The sequence below is a fragment of the Physeter macrocephalus genome, chromosome 7 (genome assembly GCF_002837175.3).
Source record: "Physeter macrocephalus isolate SW-GA chromosome 7, ASM283717v5, whole genome shotgun sequence".
Lineage (NCBI taxonomy): Eukaryota > Metazoa > Chordata > Mammalia > Artiodactyla > Physeteridae > Physeter > Physeter macrocephalus.
The window spans coordinates 54,583,220-54,601,385 of NC_041220.1; the positions used below are offsets into that span (position 1 = coordinate 54,583,220).

The window sequence follows — 18,166 nt, forward strand, 5'->3', positions numbered from 1 at the left end:
CAACATTGTGAAAATGACTATACTACCCAAAGCAATCTACAGATTCAATGCAATCCCTATCAAATTACCAATGGCATTTTTTACAGAACTAGAACAAAAATCTTAAAATTTGTATGGAGACACAAAAGACCCCAAATAGCCAAAGCAGTCTTGAGGGAAAAAAACTGAGCCGGAGGAATCAGACTCCCTGACTTCAGACTATACTACTACAAAGCTACAGTAATCAAGACAATATGGTACTGTCACAAAAACAAAAACATAGATTAATGGAACAAGATAGAAAGCCCAGAGATAAACTCACAAACATATGGTCACCTTATCTTTGATAAAGGAGGCAAGAATATACAATGTGAAGAGCTGCTCAACATCACTAATTATTAGAGAAATACAAATCAAAACTACACTGAGGTATCACCTCACACCAGTTAGAATGGTCATCATCAGAAAATCTACAAAGAACAAATGCTGCAGAGGGTGTGGAGGAAAGGGAACCCTCTTGCACTGCTGGTGGGAATGTAAATTGGTACAGCCACTATGAAGAACAGTATGGAGGTTCCTTAAAAAACTAAAAATCCAATTACCATATGATCCAGCAATCCCACTACTGGGCATATACCCACAGAAAACCATAATTCAAAAAGACACATGCTCCCCAATGTTCATTGCAGCACTATTTACAATAGCCAGGTCTTGGAAGCAACTTAAATGCCCATCGACAGACGAATGGATAAAGAAGATGTAGTACATATATACAATGGAATATTACTCAGCCATAAAAAGGAACGAAACTGGGTCATTTGTTGAGACGTGTATGGATCTAGAGACTGTCATACAGAGTGAATTAAGTCAGAAAGAGAAAAACAAATATCGTATATTAACATATATGTGGAACCTAGAAAAATGGTACAGATGAACTGGTTTGTAGGGCAGAAATTGAGACACAGATGTAGAGAACAAACATATGGACACCAAGGCAGGTAAGCAGCGGGCTGGTGGTGGTGGGATGAATTGGAAGATTGGGATTGACATGTATAAACTGATGTGTATAAAATTGATGACTAATAAGAACCTGCTGTCTAAAAAATAAAATTCAAACAAACACACAAAAAGATAAGGTTAGTAACTGAAATTGGACATTCAGAATTTTAAAGCTGGGAAAAAACTCTTAAGTATCCAACTAAATATTTTATAAACAAGAAAACTGAGATTCAGGACATTGACTTACCCAATATTACACATCAAATCAGTGGAAGCTCATTAAAAATAAACCAGCTTATTCTCTCCACTACCATTTTATTACTTACATACATATATAGATTTTCATTAATTTCTAAATTATGTTATGATTTATGAATGTGTCATAAATTAGTTAAATCAATTTGAATACAAGATTCTATCCCTGCTAAAATTTTATATTATAGTATCCTTAAACCTTAAAAGAACCAAGATTTATTCAGATTTATATCTATCTGAAAATTTTCACAGCTGATTTTTAGGATCTGCCCTATTGTTTCAGTTTCATCCAAGAAGACTCATAATCACCCACAATGGCCTACTCTTTACAGTGATACTTCATAAAAGCAATACAAGAAATTATTCATTTCGGGGGTTTAAATATTTACAAGAAGAGCATACTTGAGAAAAAAGCATGAACAAACACACAGAAACTGACAAACTGCAAATAAATAGAAAAAAATATATTTTCAACTTCACTAGTAACCAATCTAAGAAAAGCAGTTAGTAATTTTTGCCTTGAGTGTAGCAAGGAATTTCTTTATTCATGGTGTTCAATGAAGCCAAGTTTTCATATAGTGCCGGGGAAGTCTAACCTGCTTTTAATTTTCTGGAGCCAAAAGGTAATAAGTCTTAAAAATGTTCATTCTTGGGCTTCCCTGGTGGCACAGTGGTTTAGAGTCTGCCTACCGATGCAGGGGACATGGGTTCGTGCCCCGGTCCGGGAGGATCCCACATGCCGCGGAGCGGCTGGGCGCGTGAGCCATGGCCGCTGATCCCCGGCCCGGGAGGATCCCACATGCCGCGGAGCGGCTGGGCGCGTGAGCCATGGCCGCTGACCCTACACGTCTGGAGCCTGTGCTCCGCAATGGGAGAGGGCACAGCAGTGAGAGGCCCGCGTACCGCAAAAAAAAAAAAAAAAAAAAAATGTTCATTCTTTTTGGCCCTGAGTAGAAAGCTGATTAATTCAGCACTGGAAAGCAACTAACCCAAATGTCCAGATAAAGGTAAATTGTTAAATCGTGGTATATCTAAATGGAAATATACTACAGCTATTAAAATGACGTTTAAATAAATTTGATAAGCAAGAAAATATTTAAAGTTTATAAGATGTTTTGTTTTTCTGGGGTTTTTTTGGGGTTTTTTTTGGCCATCCCCTGCAGCTTGCAGGATCCCAGTTCCCTGACCATGGTTTGAACCTAGGCCCCTGGCAGTGAGAGTGCAGAGTGAAAACCACTGGACTACTGGGGAATTCCCTATAAGGTTTTTTTTTTGTTTTTGTTTTTTGTTTTTTGTTTTTTTGTGGTATGCGGGCCTCCCTCCGTTGTGGCCTCTCCCGTTGCGGAGCACAGGCTCCGGACGCGCAGGCTCAGCAGCCATGGCTCACGGGCCCAGCCGCTCCGCGGCACGTGGGATCCTCCCAGACGGGGGCGTGAACCCGGTTCCCCTGCATCGGCAGGTGGACGCGCAACCACTGCGCCACCAGGGAAGCCCCCTATAAGGTTTTAAACCATGATTTAGACCTGTATATAAGTATGATCTCAAACAGAATATATGTGTGTGTGTATATCTATTTATATATATAAATTTGGAATTAAATACTTTTTAAAACTCTAGCACTGGTTATTTTGAGGCAATATATTAGTAGATGATTTTAAAGTATCATTTGTAACTGTCTCTTTTTTTAAAATTTTTTTTACCCTGAGCATATGTATTTAGTTTATAATTAGAAGACAGATCTTTATTTAATCAAAAACTATTCTAAAACTCTAATCACACAAAACCTATCCAACTGCATCTAACCATGAAGCCTATGCTTATGGTGGAGAAAAGCACAGAAAGAAAGGTCTATTTAGGTCTTCTGCCCATTTTTGGATTGGGTTGTTTGTTTTTTTAATATTGAGCTGCTTGTAAATTTTGAAGATTAATCCTGTCAGTTGCTTCATTTGCAAATATTTTCTCCCATTCTGAAGGTTGTCTTTTTGTCTTGTTTATGGTTTCCTTTGCTGTGCCATTCTTTTACATGTAGCTGTCCAGTTTTCCCAGAACCACTTATTGAAGAGACTGTCTTTTCTCCATTGTATATTCTTGCCTCCTTTGTCATAGATTAGTTGACCATAGATGGGTGGGTTTATCTCTGGGCTTTCTATCTTGTTCCATTAATCTATGTTTTTGTTTTTTGTGACAGTACCATATTGTCTTGATTACTGTAGCTTTGTAGTAGTATAGTCTGAAGTCAGGGAGTCTGATTCCTCCGGCTCGGTTTTTTTCCCTCAAGACTGCTTTGGCTATTTGGGGTCTTTTGTGTCTCCATACAAATTTTAAGATTTTTGTTCTAGTTCTGTAAAAAATGCCATTCACTAAAAAAAGTAAAAATAAAGTAGACCAGCCAAAGCAATTTTGAGAAAAAAGAACAAAGCTGGAGGCATCATGATCCTTGACTTCAGACTATACTACAAAGCAGCAGCAATCAAAAGAGTATGGACTGGCCCAAAAACAGACACATAGATCAGTGGAACAGAATAGAGAGCCCAGAAATAACCCCACACATATGGTCAATTAATCTGTGTCAAAGGAGGCAAGAATATACAATGTAGAAAAGACAGTCCCTTCAATAAGTGGTGCTGGGATAACTGGACAGCTACATGTAAAAGAATGAAATTAGAACATTTTCACACACCATATAAAAAATAAACTCAAAATGGGTCAAAGTCCTAAATGATATTTATTTGGATCTGTCTCCTAAGGCAAAGGAAACAAAAGCAAAAATAAACAAATGGGACCTAACTAAACTTAAAAGCTTTTGCACAGCAAAGGAAACCATCGAAAAAATGAGAAGACAACACACTGAATGGGAGAAAATATTTACAAATGATATGACCAATAAGCAGTCAATATCTAAAATATATAAACAGCTCATACAGTTCAATATAAAGAAAAAAACCAATCCAATCAAAAATGGGCAGAAGGCTTGAACAGACATTTTTCTGAAGAAGACAAGATTGCTAACAGGCATGTGAAAAGATACTCAACATCACTAATCAGAGAAATGCAAATTAAAACCACAATAAGGTATCACCTCACACCTGTTAGGATGGCTATCACCAAAAAGTCTACAAATAACAAATGTTGGTGAGGATGTGGAGAAAAAGCAACGCTAGTACACTGTTGGTGGGAATGTAAATCCATGAGCCACTATGGAAAACAGTATGGAGGTTCCTCAAAAAACCACCATATGATCCAGCAATTCCACTCCTGGGTATACACCTAAAGAAATGAAAACACTCATTCAAAAAGATACATGCACCCCAATGTTCACAGCAGCATTATTTATAATAGCCAAAATATGGAAGCAACCTAAGTGACCATCAACAGATGAACTGATAAAGATGTGGTATATATATAAACACACACAAACACACAATGGAATATTACTCAGCCATAAAAAATAATGAAATTCTGTTATTTGCAACAACATGGATGGACCTACAGGGTATTAAGCTATTAGGTCAGGCAGAGGAAGACAAATTCTGTATGTTATCACTTATATGTGGAATCCAAGAAATAAAAAAAGGAATGAATATAACAAAACAGAAACAGACTCACAGATATAGAGAACAAATTAGTGGTTACCAGTGGGGAGAGGGAAGGGAAAGGGGCAAGACAGGGGTAGGGGATTAAGAAGTATAAATTACTATGTATAAAATAAATAAGCTACAAGGATATACTGTACAGCACAGAGAATATAGCCAATATATTATAACAACTTTAAATGGAGTATAATCTATAAAAATACTGAATCACTATGTTGTACATCTGAAACTAATACAATATTTTAAATCAACTGTATTTCAATTAAAAACTGAAATAACAAAAGAATAAGACAGAAGGAAAACAAAGAAAGAAAACAGACCAGGCACTTGCCTGCCAAACTGAATATGGCCTGCTCTTCTAGGATCTGAAGCCTAAGCCTGTGTCCTCAGACTACCACAGGTCAGTCACCTGGAGAGCTTGTGAAAACACAGATTCCACCCGCTACACACACGCTCTCACCCCAATTTGATTCAGTCTGCAGTGGGGCCTGTGAATTTGCAGTTCTAATAAACTGGAGTGATGCTGATGCTCCTGGGGACCAGACTTTGAAAACCACTGACCTAGGCAATTCAAATTTGCTCTGAAGAGACTTATTTTTTTGTACTTTTTAAAACATTTATTTTTTTATTGAAGTATAGTTGATTTACAATATTGTGTTAGTTTCAGGTGTACAGCGAAGTGATTTAATCATATACACACACACACATCCATTTTAAAAATTCTTTTCTATTATAGGTTATTACAAGAGATTGCATATCGTTCCCTGTGCTATACAGTAAATTCTTGTTTATCTATTTTATATTAGTAATGTGTATCTGTTAATCCCATACTCCTAATTTATCCCTCCCCCAACTCCTTCCCCTTTGGTAACTATAAGTTTGTTTTCTATGTCTGTGAGTCTGTTTTGACGGGACTTATTTTTAATTTCAAAGTATATTTTCTCCATGAAAAAGTATATTTTTCCATTACTATTAAGTATCTTTTTTATGCAACTATTCATTTATATCCCAATGATGCCTATATTATTGTTTTAAAATAATAGTGAAACTACTTTTTTTTTTTTTTTTTTTTTTTCCGGTGCACGGGCCTCTCACTGTTGTGGCCTCTCCCATTGCGGAGCACAAGCTCCGGACGCGCAGGCTCAGCGGCCATGGCTCACGGGCCCAGCCGCTCTGCGGCATGTGGGATCTTCCTGGACCGGGGCATGAACCCATGTCCCCTGCATTGGCAGGCGGACTCTCAACCACCGCACCACCAGGGAAGCCCTGAAACTACTTTTTTATACACAAAAAATAGGGCAATTATTTTCTGGATTAGTCACCACAGAAATTTGTAAAAAGCAAGAGAAAATAAAATGCTTAAAAGACTAAGGGATAATAAAAGAAAAAAGATATTGGGAAGTGGAGTTATTTGTAGCTAAAATGGAAAGAATTTAGGCACTGAAAGATGGTATATACTCATAAAACTAAACAGACTACGTCAAATGTTTTCCAAAGGCCTCTTGCAGATCATTAACCTGACCTATGAAATATAAACCAAATAAAAAGGCTAAAATGTTTAAGTATGTGGCATTACTGGATAGATGAGGAAGACAGACATTATTTTAGTTGAACTATTAAATAATATATCTGTATAATGAATGAGAGGTTTAATTAATTTCTAAAAACTATTTAAAGATTCAATTCTGGAAGCATTTGGGTCACTTAAAATATATAAATATTCCATAGAAAAGTATTATTTCACTGTGGATAAAAATTATATCAGCACATTACCTAAAGTGACAAAAGCATAGATTATATATGTCAATTACTTAAATTGTCTCAACACATATACACTTAACCCTTGAACAACATGGGTTTGAACTGTGTAGGTCAACTTATATGCTGACTTTTTTTCAATAAATACAGTACTACACCATCCATAGTTGGTTGAATCACGGAACCGAGGATATGAGGGCCAACTATGGGACCTGAGCATCTGTGGATTTTGGTATCCATGGTGGGTTCTGGAACCAACCCCTCACAGATAAGGAGGGACGACTGTATTTAAACTGTCACCAAGGCTTCCACGTATTACTTAGTATATAAACAGCAACAAGAGACAGATGAAAGCTACAAATGATATTAAAAAGAAGTGGATAGTGTTCACTGGAATTATAAATTGGATTCATGATAAGTGGTCAGTTCCAATAATTACTAGATGCTCTCCACCCTCCAAAGCATATCCATTTTGAATTAGAAGTGATATTATAAACAGCCGTTTTCAAAACAACAACAAATGCATCTGCAGTCAGTAGAAAGAACACAAGCTCTAAAATGTTCAAATGATACTGATGCTCAGTCAGATTCATAGTCAGCCACTTACCACAAGCTCTTTGCCTTTCTGAGCCTCAGTTTCCACATCTGTAAAGTGGAAATAACGTCACATACCTCACAAAGTTTTGTAAGGAGATTTATAAAATCAAAGTATCAGCACTGTGCCTAGCACACTGGAAGTGCTCAACAACTTCATTCTTTCAACTAATGCTTGTTGAGCTCCTACTATATGCCACGCATTGTAACAGATAACAGAGATAAATCAAGGAACAAAATAGACAAAAACCTCTGCCTTCTAAAGGAGCTTATCTTCTAGTGTTCATTTCCTTTACCTTGTCTTAGGCACAGTGCTGTTTCTTTGAGAATGAATAAACATGCCCAGAGCAGGTCAAAATACTCAATTCACAAAAAAGATAACACTAGGGTAATCGTGTAGCACATACATTTAGGGAAACAGAACATCCTATGAGAATGCATGACATGAGGTTGGAAGACAGAAAGGGAGAAGAGAGTAGGCTTCCCAAAAGAGAGAATTTTAAGTGAGTCTTGGGAAATGCTGAGAATCTGACAGAAGAGATTTGTAGATTTTAGAAAAGAAAATATTATGAATAAAGGCAAGGAGACTAGAAACCCCTATAACCCAGTGTTAGGTAACACTGATTAGTTCAACATGGCTGGAGATTCAAATATGAATTAAGAAAGGATGGGAAATTAAGAAGGAAATCTAGTCATAATAAGTCTTTACCTACTAAGATGAAGAATTTTATATTTAGATTAAAGGAAATGGGAAGTCAAAGATATTTGAGAAGGTGTAACATGATGTGGACATTTAAAGGATTTCTTTGCAAGAGGCATAAAAGACAGATTGGAATGGGGGAGAAAAGGCAGGGAGACTAGACTGGAAAAACTGAGTAATGTGCTTCAGAGCACAGTTTACCAGTAAGCTAACAAGGAGTGGAATTAGAGATTTCCAAAGGTATCTCTGAGTGCACCTCGATGACACAGCAACACCAAAAGCTGGAGAGGGCAACACTGCAACAACCTGGCATGAGCCACACTCTCATTTTCCCCACTTGGCTCTATCCCTCCTGTACTGGTTCCACTCCTGTCCTCTGCTTGCTACCAATACTGCATTCTTAATACAACATACCTTATCTACACATTCCTATCATCACCCCACCCATCTTGACCATGACCCAAATCAAGCAGGCAAAAAATGTGACAAATTGGGCAGTAAGGACCACCAGACCCCATCTTTTGCACTAGCCTGGATCAAAATGAAATGTGATAATTTGGGAGAGGAAAGTCAGTTTAGGACTCACAGTAAGAATTACTTTTCAAAATTCCCTTGCCTTATCGAAAGCATTCCTTTTTTCTCTCAGTCCTTGGTTTAGGAATATTAAAAGTATAATAATGCTTCAGATTTAGGTATCAGGAATCTGATGGGTGGTAGAGGAGGAAGATCCTGAGCTCACCTCCTCCCACAGACACACGAAAAGAACAACTCTCTCTGGGAATGACCTGAAGACTAGCAGAACAGCTCTTCTATAATTAAGGCTACTAAACAAACAAATGAACAAACCACACACACATTGAGACAGAGATGAGGGCAGAGAGGTGGTCTATTCAGGACCCACACCTCTGGTGGGCAACCCACAAGCAAAAGGGGATATTACAAACTCAGAGGTCCTCCCTAAGGAGTGAGGGGTTCAAGCCCCACATTGGGCACCCCAACCTTGGGCACCAGCACCAGGAAGACAAGTCCCCTTAACTGGTTTTGAAAACCAGCAAGGCTTATGACCAGGAGAGCTGGAGGGCCGTAGGAAACCAAGACTCTGCTCTTAAAGGGCACGTGCACACACTTACTCAATTTGGGTACCAGCCCAGAGGCAGTAGATTGAAAAATGCCTGGTGCTCTAGCTGGCCTGCCAAGACCACCCCAGCATGCCCACCCCACCCCCCAGCTCACACCAGGCTCCAGCCACTGCCCCCACCACCCCCAAGGCAGCAGCCCCAAACTACCTTGGGAGAAGCTCCAGCCTGCACTGCGCTCAGGCTCCAGCCCCTAGCCCCAAAGCAGTGGCACCCAGTGTGCCCCAGAGAAGCATCAGCTCATACCTGCTTTAGCTACACCCCCTCCACCAAAGCCACTAGGCACACAAAATTTGCACAGGGACACTCTTCCACAAAGACACACCTTCAAAACAAGGAGAGGTAACTGTTTTGCCTAATTCATAGAGACAAACACAAAGTCAAACAAAATGAGAAGACAGAGGATATATTCCAAGCCAAAGAACAAGACACATCATCCAGACAGAAAAATCAATAAGGAAACACTGGCCTTAAGCAACATATTAGACCAGATACACTTAATATATGCAGAACATTTCATCCAAACACAGAAGGATACACATTCCTTTCAAGTGCACATAGAACATTCTCCAGGATAGATCACATGCTAGACCATAAAACAAGTCTCAATAAATTTAAGAAAACTGAAATCATAACAAGCACCTTTTCTGACCACAAAGGTATGAAACTAGAAATCAATTATAGGGGTAAAAATGGAAAAGATACAAACATTTGGAAATTAAACAACATGCTATTAAGAAAACCAATGGGTCAATGAAGAAATCAGAGGAAATTTAAAAATACCTTGGATGAATGAAAACAGAAACACAACTTTCCAAAATCTATAAGACACAGCAAAAGCAGTTCTAAGAGGCAAGTTCACAGCAAAATAAGCCTACATCAAGAAACAAGAAAAATCTTAAACAACCTAACTTTACACCCAAAGGAATTAGTGAAAGAATAAACAGAACCTAAAGTTAGTAGGAGGAAATAATAAAGATCAATGTGGAAAGAAATGAAGTAGAAACTAAAAAACAATACAAAAGCAAATGAAACTAAGAGCTCGTTTTTTGAAAAAATATAATTGATAAACCTTCAGCCAGACTCATGAAGAAAAAGAAGAGGCCCAAATAAATAAAATGAAAAATGAAAGAAGAGAAATTACAACTGATATCACAGAAATACAAGTAACCATAAGAGAATACTATGAACAATTATACACCAACAAATTGGATAACCTAGAAGAAATGGATAAATTCCTAAAAATATACAATCTTCCAAGACTGAATCAGGAAGAAACAGAAAATCTGAATAGACCGATTACTAGTAATAAAATTAAATCAGTGATTTAAAAAAAAAAATCCCAATAAACAAAAGTCCAAGATGAAATGGCTTCACAGAGGAATTCTACCACACATTTTAAAAAGAGGTAATATCTATCTCAAAATATTACAAAAAATTGAAGAGGAATGATTTCAAACTCATTCTGTGAAGCCACTATCAACCTGATACCAAAACCAGAAAAAGGCACTCCAAAGAAGATAACTACAGGCCAATATCCCTCATGAACATAGATGCAAAAATCCTCAACAAAATATTAGCAAACTGAATCCAACAATACATTGAAAAGATCATACAGATCATACATCATAATCAAGTGAGATTTATTCCTGGGATGATTTGATCCACAAAATCAATGTGATATACCTACAATAACAAAATGAAGGATAAAAGTCACACGATCATCTCAATAGACACAGAAGAAGCATTTGACAAAATTCAAAATCTATTCATGATAAAAACTCTCAACAAAGTGAGTACAGAGGGAACATACCTCAACATAATAAAGGCCATTTATGAAAGATTCACAGCTAACATCATATTCAATAGTGAAAAGCTGTGAGCTTTTCCTCTACAATCAGGAACAAGACAAGTATGCCCACTCTCCCACTTTTATTCAACATAGTACTGGAAGTCCTAGGCTCAGCAATCAGACAAGAAAAAGAAATAAAAGGCATCCAACTGGGAGAGAAGTAGTAAAACTGTCACTAATTGCAGATGACATGATACTATATACAGAAAATTCTAACTCCACCAAAAAAACTATTAGAATAAATGAATTCAGTAAAGTTGCAGGATACAAAATTAATATACAGAAATCCATTACATTTCTATACAGTAATAATGAACTGTCAATCCCATTTACAATCACATCATAAAGAATAAAATACCTAGGACTAAAGCTAACCAAGAAAGTGAAAACCTCTACTCTGAAAACTGTAAGATGTTGATAAAAGAATTTGAAGTTTACACAAATAAATAGAAAGATATATTGTGTTCATGGATCAGAATAATTAATATTGTTAAAATGTCCATACTACTCAAAGCAATCTACATATTCAATGTAATCTCTATCAATATATCCATGTCATTTTTTCACAGAACTAGAATAATCCTGTAATTTGTATGAAGCTACAAAAGACCCTGATTAGCCAAAACAATCTTGAGAAAAAAGAACAAAGCTGCAGGCATTATGCTCCTTGAGTTCAGACTATATTACAAAGCTACAGTAATCAAAACAGTATGGTACTGGCACAAAAACAGACACACAGATCAATGCAACAAAATAGAGAGCCCAGAAATAACCCCACACACATCTGGTCAATTAATCCATCACAAAGGAGGCATGAATATACAATGGGGAGAAGACAGCCTCTTCAATAAGTTGTGTTAGGAAAACTAGACAGCTACATGTAAAAGAATGAAAATAGACCATTTTCTCACACCATATACAAAAATAAACTTGAAAAACGAATGAAAAAATTGAACCAAAGACCTGAAACCAAAAAACTCCTTGAAAAAAACATAGGCAGTACCCTCTTTGACATCAGTCAGCAATATTTGTTTTAATATGTATTTTCTTTCTTTCTTTTTTGGCTGCACCATGTGGTATGCAAGATTTTAGCTCTCCAACCAGGGAGTGAACCCCTGCCCCCTGCAGTGGGAGTGTGGAGTCTTAACCACTGGACTGCCAGGGATGTCTCATTAGCAATATTTTTTTGGATATGTCTCCTCAGGCAAGGGCAGCAAAAGCAAAAATAAATAAATGGGACCACATCAAATGAAAAAGCTATTGCACAGTAAAAGAAATCATCAACAAAAGGAAAAGACAACCTACTGAATGGGAAAAGATATTTCCCAGAATATCTCAGAAGAACTCATACAACTCAATATCAAAATAATCAACCTGACTAAAAATGGGCAAAGAATCTGAATAGGCATTTTTCAAAGAAGACATACACATAACCAAGCATTTGAAAGATGCTCAACATCACTATTATCAGAAAAATGCAAATCAAAACCACAATGAGATACTACCTCACACCTGTCAGAGAGGATATCATCAAAAAGATAAGAAATAACAAGTACTAGTGAATATGTATAGAAAAGGGAACACTTGTGCACTGTTGATTGAAATGTAAATTGGCACTGCTACTATGGAAAACAGTATGGCGTTTTCTCAAAAATTAAAACTAGAACTACCATACAATTTAGCAATTCCACTTGTGTATTTATCCCCCCAAATTAAAACACTAATTCACAAAGATACATGCACCTCAATGGTCACTGAAGCATTATTTACAATAGCCAAGATATGAAAGCAACCTAAGTGTTCCTCAATAGATGAATTTAAAAAATGTAGTAAATATGTACAATGGAAGATTACTCAGCCATAAAAAAATAATGAAATCTTGTCATTTGTGACAACAGGGATGGGCCTAGAGGGTATTATGCTTAGTAAAATAAGTCAGATAGAAAAAGACAAATACTGTATATTTTCACTTATATGTGAAATCTAATAAATCAACAAATATAACAAAGCAGAAACAGACTCACAGATATAGAGAACAAACTAGTGGTTGCCAGAGGGGAGGGGAGGGGGGAATGCATGAAACAGGTGGAGAGGATTAAGAGGTGCAAACTACTAGTTATAAAATAAATGTCACAGGGATATAATGTACAGCACAGGGAATACAGTCAATGATATTGTAATAATTTCATATGGTGCATAATGTATAAAAATATTGAATCACTGTTTTGTACACCTGAAACTAATATGGTATTGTAAGTCAACTATACTTCAATAAATTTTTTCTTAAAATGATTCAGGCATTTTTCTAACCTGGCAGTTAGACATGCTAATTTGTTGGCTGAAGGACATCGCAGATTAGTAGAGAGAATCTTTGTCATGAAAACATCTGAGAATACCTGTCTATGAAAGACTTTAGCGAAGAAGGATAATTAAGATTTTTCCTAGAACCTTCTACATATTATTATAGTCTGTAAGGGGAATGACAATGCTTAAACATAGTGCTAAGTAATTATGAGTACTATAAACTGAAGAAAGACGTCACAATGTTTTTGGATAATTTAAAACTAATTTTCACCTTATAACCAAGATACTAAGATTTTTTTATTATTTATCCTACATAAAGAGTTGAAATTTTGTAAGTTCGTTTTGTAACGGAAATGCAGCTGTACTCATCTTCTTCATTCAGAATGGCCTTAAATGGAATAAGTAGATTTTAGCAAAATAAATTAAGGACTATTTAATTAAGGCTTATCAGCACGAGACCCTTGCAGATGTGATCAACAGGAAATGAAAAGGAATAAAGCTCAAATCAGTCAAACACTGGTTGTTATTTCAGAAAACAGCTGGGGGCGGAAGAGTGAATGTGACTAGAATAAGTTTTATCTTTTGATTTCCCTTATAATCCAAATATGCTCACCAGCAAATATAATTCAGAAACAATGAAACCTGACATGGAATTACACACAATGAGACTCTGGAGGCTTTGAGTAAAAGCGGGGAAAGATAATATTGTCTATGTGCTCTTCATTCTATGACAAATTGCTTCATTAGGATAGCAACTTTTTTCCCTGATAACTAAAATATATTCACTGTAGAAATTGTAGAAACTAAAGATTAATACCATGAAAAAAACAGAAATCGTCTATAACCCCACTACCCAATAAGTACTATTTACATTTGGTTTATTCTCCACAAATAGTTTCTATGCATAGACTGGATTTTTTTTTTTCAAAAGTAGGGTATTATTTTGTAACTTACTTTCATTTTCTTCATGAACATTTTTCCATATCATTAGTCTTCCCAACAACCTCACACATTTTGATTTGCTTTCCATGTTTGTTAATTGTGATGTGTGAAAATAGAGTAACTTATTGCTATACTGAGTATTCTCTGATTAGAAGATTAGTATACCTCTCCCCTGGTTAACCTTAGAAAAGTCTTTTTTTTTCTTTGTGAATTGCCCACTTATGTCTATTTTTCTTTGGAGATCATTTTTATAGAGGTGTTCATCTAGCTCTCATTGCTTTTTATAATATCTTTTATAGGGCATACTGGCATTTATAGTATAGAGCTTACAGTTTGTCTTTTAATTTGGGTTATGGTATTTCTTGGCAATATTTTTCAAAATGACATTTTTGTGATTATAAAAATAGTTGCTGTAGAATATTTGAGAATATCAAGAAAAATAAAAAGCTATAACTCTACCACCTAAAAATCTACTTTTTTCTATGTGCTATATCAGGGGATTTATCCATTGATACAAACAGGAACTTGTATGCAAATGGAAAGCAACACAGTCTTGTTCAGTGTTTGTTAATTTAGAACAATGCCTGATATATAGTAAGAGCTGAGTAAATTATATCTCTATTTCAAAGTTGCATTTTACACATTCAAGATAACAGTATTAAATCTTGCTCTTTTCATTTAATACATTACAAGGACCTTTCTAAATCATGAAATTTTTTCAGAAATATTTAGGAAACTGAATTTTATCAAAGCAGATATATAATACCTTAATTTGTCTAAATATTTTTCTATTGGGGGCTTTATTTTGTTTCTAAGTTTTCCATATTACAGATAACACTAATGAACATATTGATAAATCTTCATATGGAATTCAGATGATTTCCATAGGATATATTTCTAGACCTAGGATTATTGAGTCAAACTCTACAAACATTTGCAGGTTTTAATACATATTCCCATAGTACTACCTCTAATAGTTGCATGAATGTACCCTTCATTGAGCAGCATAAAAGAAGATTCCATTAAGGCCACACTCATTTATGAAACTAGTCCCACTATAACTTCGTACTCTAACAGTGATACTAGTTTTGTGAAAAGTATTGTTTCTATGACTAAGATGGTTTTTGAAATGAAATAAATCCATCCACAGTAGTAATGTCCATCTAAATTATTTGAGGCAAGCTCAAACAGATGAGTTTATTTGAGAATAGCAGAGGACTTGAAATTCGCAACACGTGAACTACAGCAAGCCACAGGTGAGTCCATTGAGGGTTCGGAATAGGCTGTGTTGACGGGCAGGGCACGTAAAGAGGGGAAAGTTCAAAGAGAGACTGTTAAAGTCAAAACAAATTGAGACCTGCTTTAAAAATTCCCTGAGCAGACAAAACCAGTCTAGTCATACAAGCAAAACTCAATTCAGCTCATTTTTTGAGACCAATGCGACTTGGATCATTTCTTCATTTCTTGCTCTGGAAACCATAACAAAAAACTTTCCAAGACTGATATGAGGCAACCCCTGATTAACGTCCTAACATTTAAGAAAATTCCAATTTATCAACTTCTGTAAATCAGGCATTTATGGGAAATCGGTCTCTCAGTCTTTAAGTTTTGTTTTCCTAAAGGCACATGCAGGAGACTTTCCATTCTATCCATTTTAGATTGAAACTCTTTCACAATAGGAAGGGGAAAATGTTTTAAGAGAATACACTCATAACAAACCAGGTGATAAGGAAAGCTGCTCAGCTGCTGATGCTTCGGGTTTTAAGAATCCCCAAATGATCCTGTTTGTAGCATTTTCTTTGCTTTTCCCCTCATTAAAAAGACTACTTTCAACTAGATCAGACAATAAGACCTGTAATGAAGGCTTGAATATGCGGACATTTTTACCTCTTCATTTTTAAAGTTAATTCTAAGTACATTCGTCTAACAGGTGAGTCATCTCTGTTCTATTACAAATTATAATCAAATTCTGAGCATTTCCTCCATTTTACTGATATCAAAATAAATGATATCCTATTCAAATTCTATTTAGTCACTAAGCAATTGTATTGAATAAGTATTCAGTTCTTGCTATGCAAAGGTCAAACAGTCCTGACATCCTGTTTTAGACTGCTTAGATTCTCCATCTCTTTCATACAATTTAACAAATGTTAAATTGGCAGTTACACTGTTACTTTTTAAAACTCTCTAAAACTTTTTAAATGTTGGAGAGTTGTTTTTCAACGTATATGGTATGATCTCCTTTTGATAAAAACAAACTCTCAATGTAGGTATGCATTTGTAAAGGGGATAGAAGAGTCCAGAAAGAGCAGACATTACCTTTTAGGGTAGATTGGAGTGAGGGCTTGCACCTGGGCACTGAATGAGTTTACTGTTACAATGACCATGTATTACATATTGGCTCTGAACAACTCACCAAACATCTTTTTAGGATGGTACTCCTCACAGAAATGTGATCTAGCCTAATTTTAAAATAATCATCTCCTCTGGAGTCACTTTTCTGATACAGTAACATTGGCGGATAAGGAGCCCGCTATCCTAGTGGGTCATCTTTCAAGGTTGATTAGAGTCAGAGGCTTGCTCTCAGACTATGGAATTGTTTTTCTCCTTGGAAAGAACTAACGTGAAAAGAAGCAAGAAGAATCTTTGGTCTTATTTAGATAACATTCTAAATACCCGAGTTAACATACCCCTATGATTAAGAGTAGTTTAAATACATCATTTCTAAAGGTACAGGAAGCCCGACCCTCCAGAATGGAGGTTTCACTAACCAGCCAGATGTCTCTCTGCTGTATATAGTAAAGTATAATTACTTATTTTATAATGTAAGATAAAGAGTGCCCTAAACAACAATTAAGTTCTGCAAAGTTAGTGTTTGCGGGGAAGAACGCGAGCTTTTTGGTAGCGCTCCTGTAAAAACTATTTCTGACCAAGCTCCAACACAAACACCTTTTTCTTCCTAAGGAATCAACCCGTGGTTTATTTACTGGGTTAAAATTCCAACCCCCATTCTTTTCATTACCTTTGAGACAGAGCCAAAATTGCTTTAAACTGTTCGATTTCACAATGAGATGACAAAGGTGTGTGTGCATAATTTATCTTTTCACAAAACCCAGCATTCAGAATAAAATAATCCCACTCCTGAAGTCAAGAAACTGAAAATGGTGTTAAGATTCTCTCTCTTTTTTAAAGTTCAACAAAAGCCCTAAACTCCAGTTTTGAGGCACTTCATCCAACCTGAACACAATTATTGGGGGAGGGAGAGGAGACAGAGAGAGTAAAGAAACAGAGAGGAAAAGAGCGTGGGTAGTGAAACGGAAGGCAGGGAAACTGTCCAAGAGGCTCGCTGGTTCACCCTTACCAATCCCTCTCTGGGCACACATCACAGCATGATGATCACAAGTCCCAAGATGCAAGAACCAAGCACAAATCCGGAGAGTGGAGGCGGGTTATGCTTCTATGCCAGCCATTTGACTCTGAAGAAAAAAAAAAAAATCACTTCTCCGATAACTCCCAAGCTCAGCTGCCGGAGCCGGAGCCCCGCCTGGGCAGAGCTGGCAAGCCCTCCTCACTCCGTTCCTTCCCGCGTTCCTTCTCCTCCTGATCGCCTTTCCGCCGGGATGCAAAGCGGCCGGAGCTCCCGAGAAAGGCCAATCGCTCGCCGCCCCACCTCTCGTGACGTCAGGGGTAGGGGGCGGGGATGGCCGCCCGGGGGCTTTCCAGCTCCAGCTGATGGCCAGAGCTTCCTGTCCGCCTGTGGCAGTAGTCTCACTAGACCAGGACCTGACTGCTCTTGGAGTTTGGTTCATGCTTGTGTCGCTGAAATTCTGTTTAACAGTTCACCCATTTACCTAGACTTGAAACGCTTGGCAGTTATTTTTTGGAGGGTAAAGGGGTCAAATCTAAACTTAATATTGTTGTTGTATAACTAGAAAAGAAGTTGAGAAAAAGACCATAATTCTGATTTGGTCTTTTTTCTCACTCCTTGACCTTCTATTCCCTCCCTCACGCGGTGTAATGTGGCTTTGTCCTGCCATGGTCTGCTAGGTTAAAA

At 36.8% G+C, this 18,166-nt stretch overlaps 1 protein-coding gene across 3 annotated transcripts in view; it reads right to left on the minus strand.

The window, feature by feature from the left end:
• ATP10D (ATPase phospholipid transporting 10D (putative)) overlaps positions 1–17,708 on the minus strand; it is a 122,653-nt gene extending 104,945 nt beyond the window's left edge. For all 3 annotated transcript variants that reach the window (XM_024131934.2, XM_024131933.2, XM_024131935.2), the window contains exon 1: positions 17,474–17,708. The gene's annotated coding sequence lies outside the window, so the exon portion shown is untranslated. The remainder of the gene's footprint in view (positions 1–17,473) is intronic.
• Between the last annotated feature and the right edge of the window lie 458 nt (positions 17,709–18,166).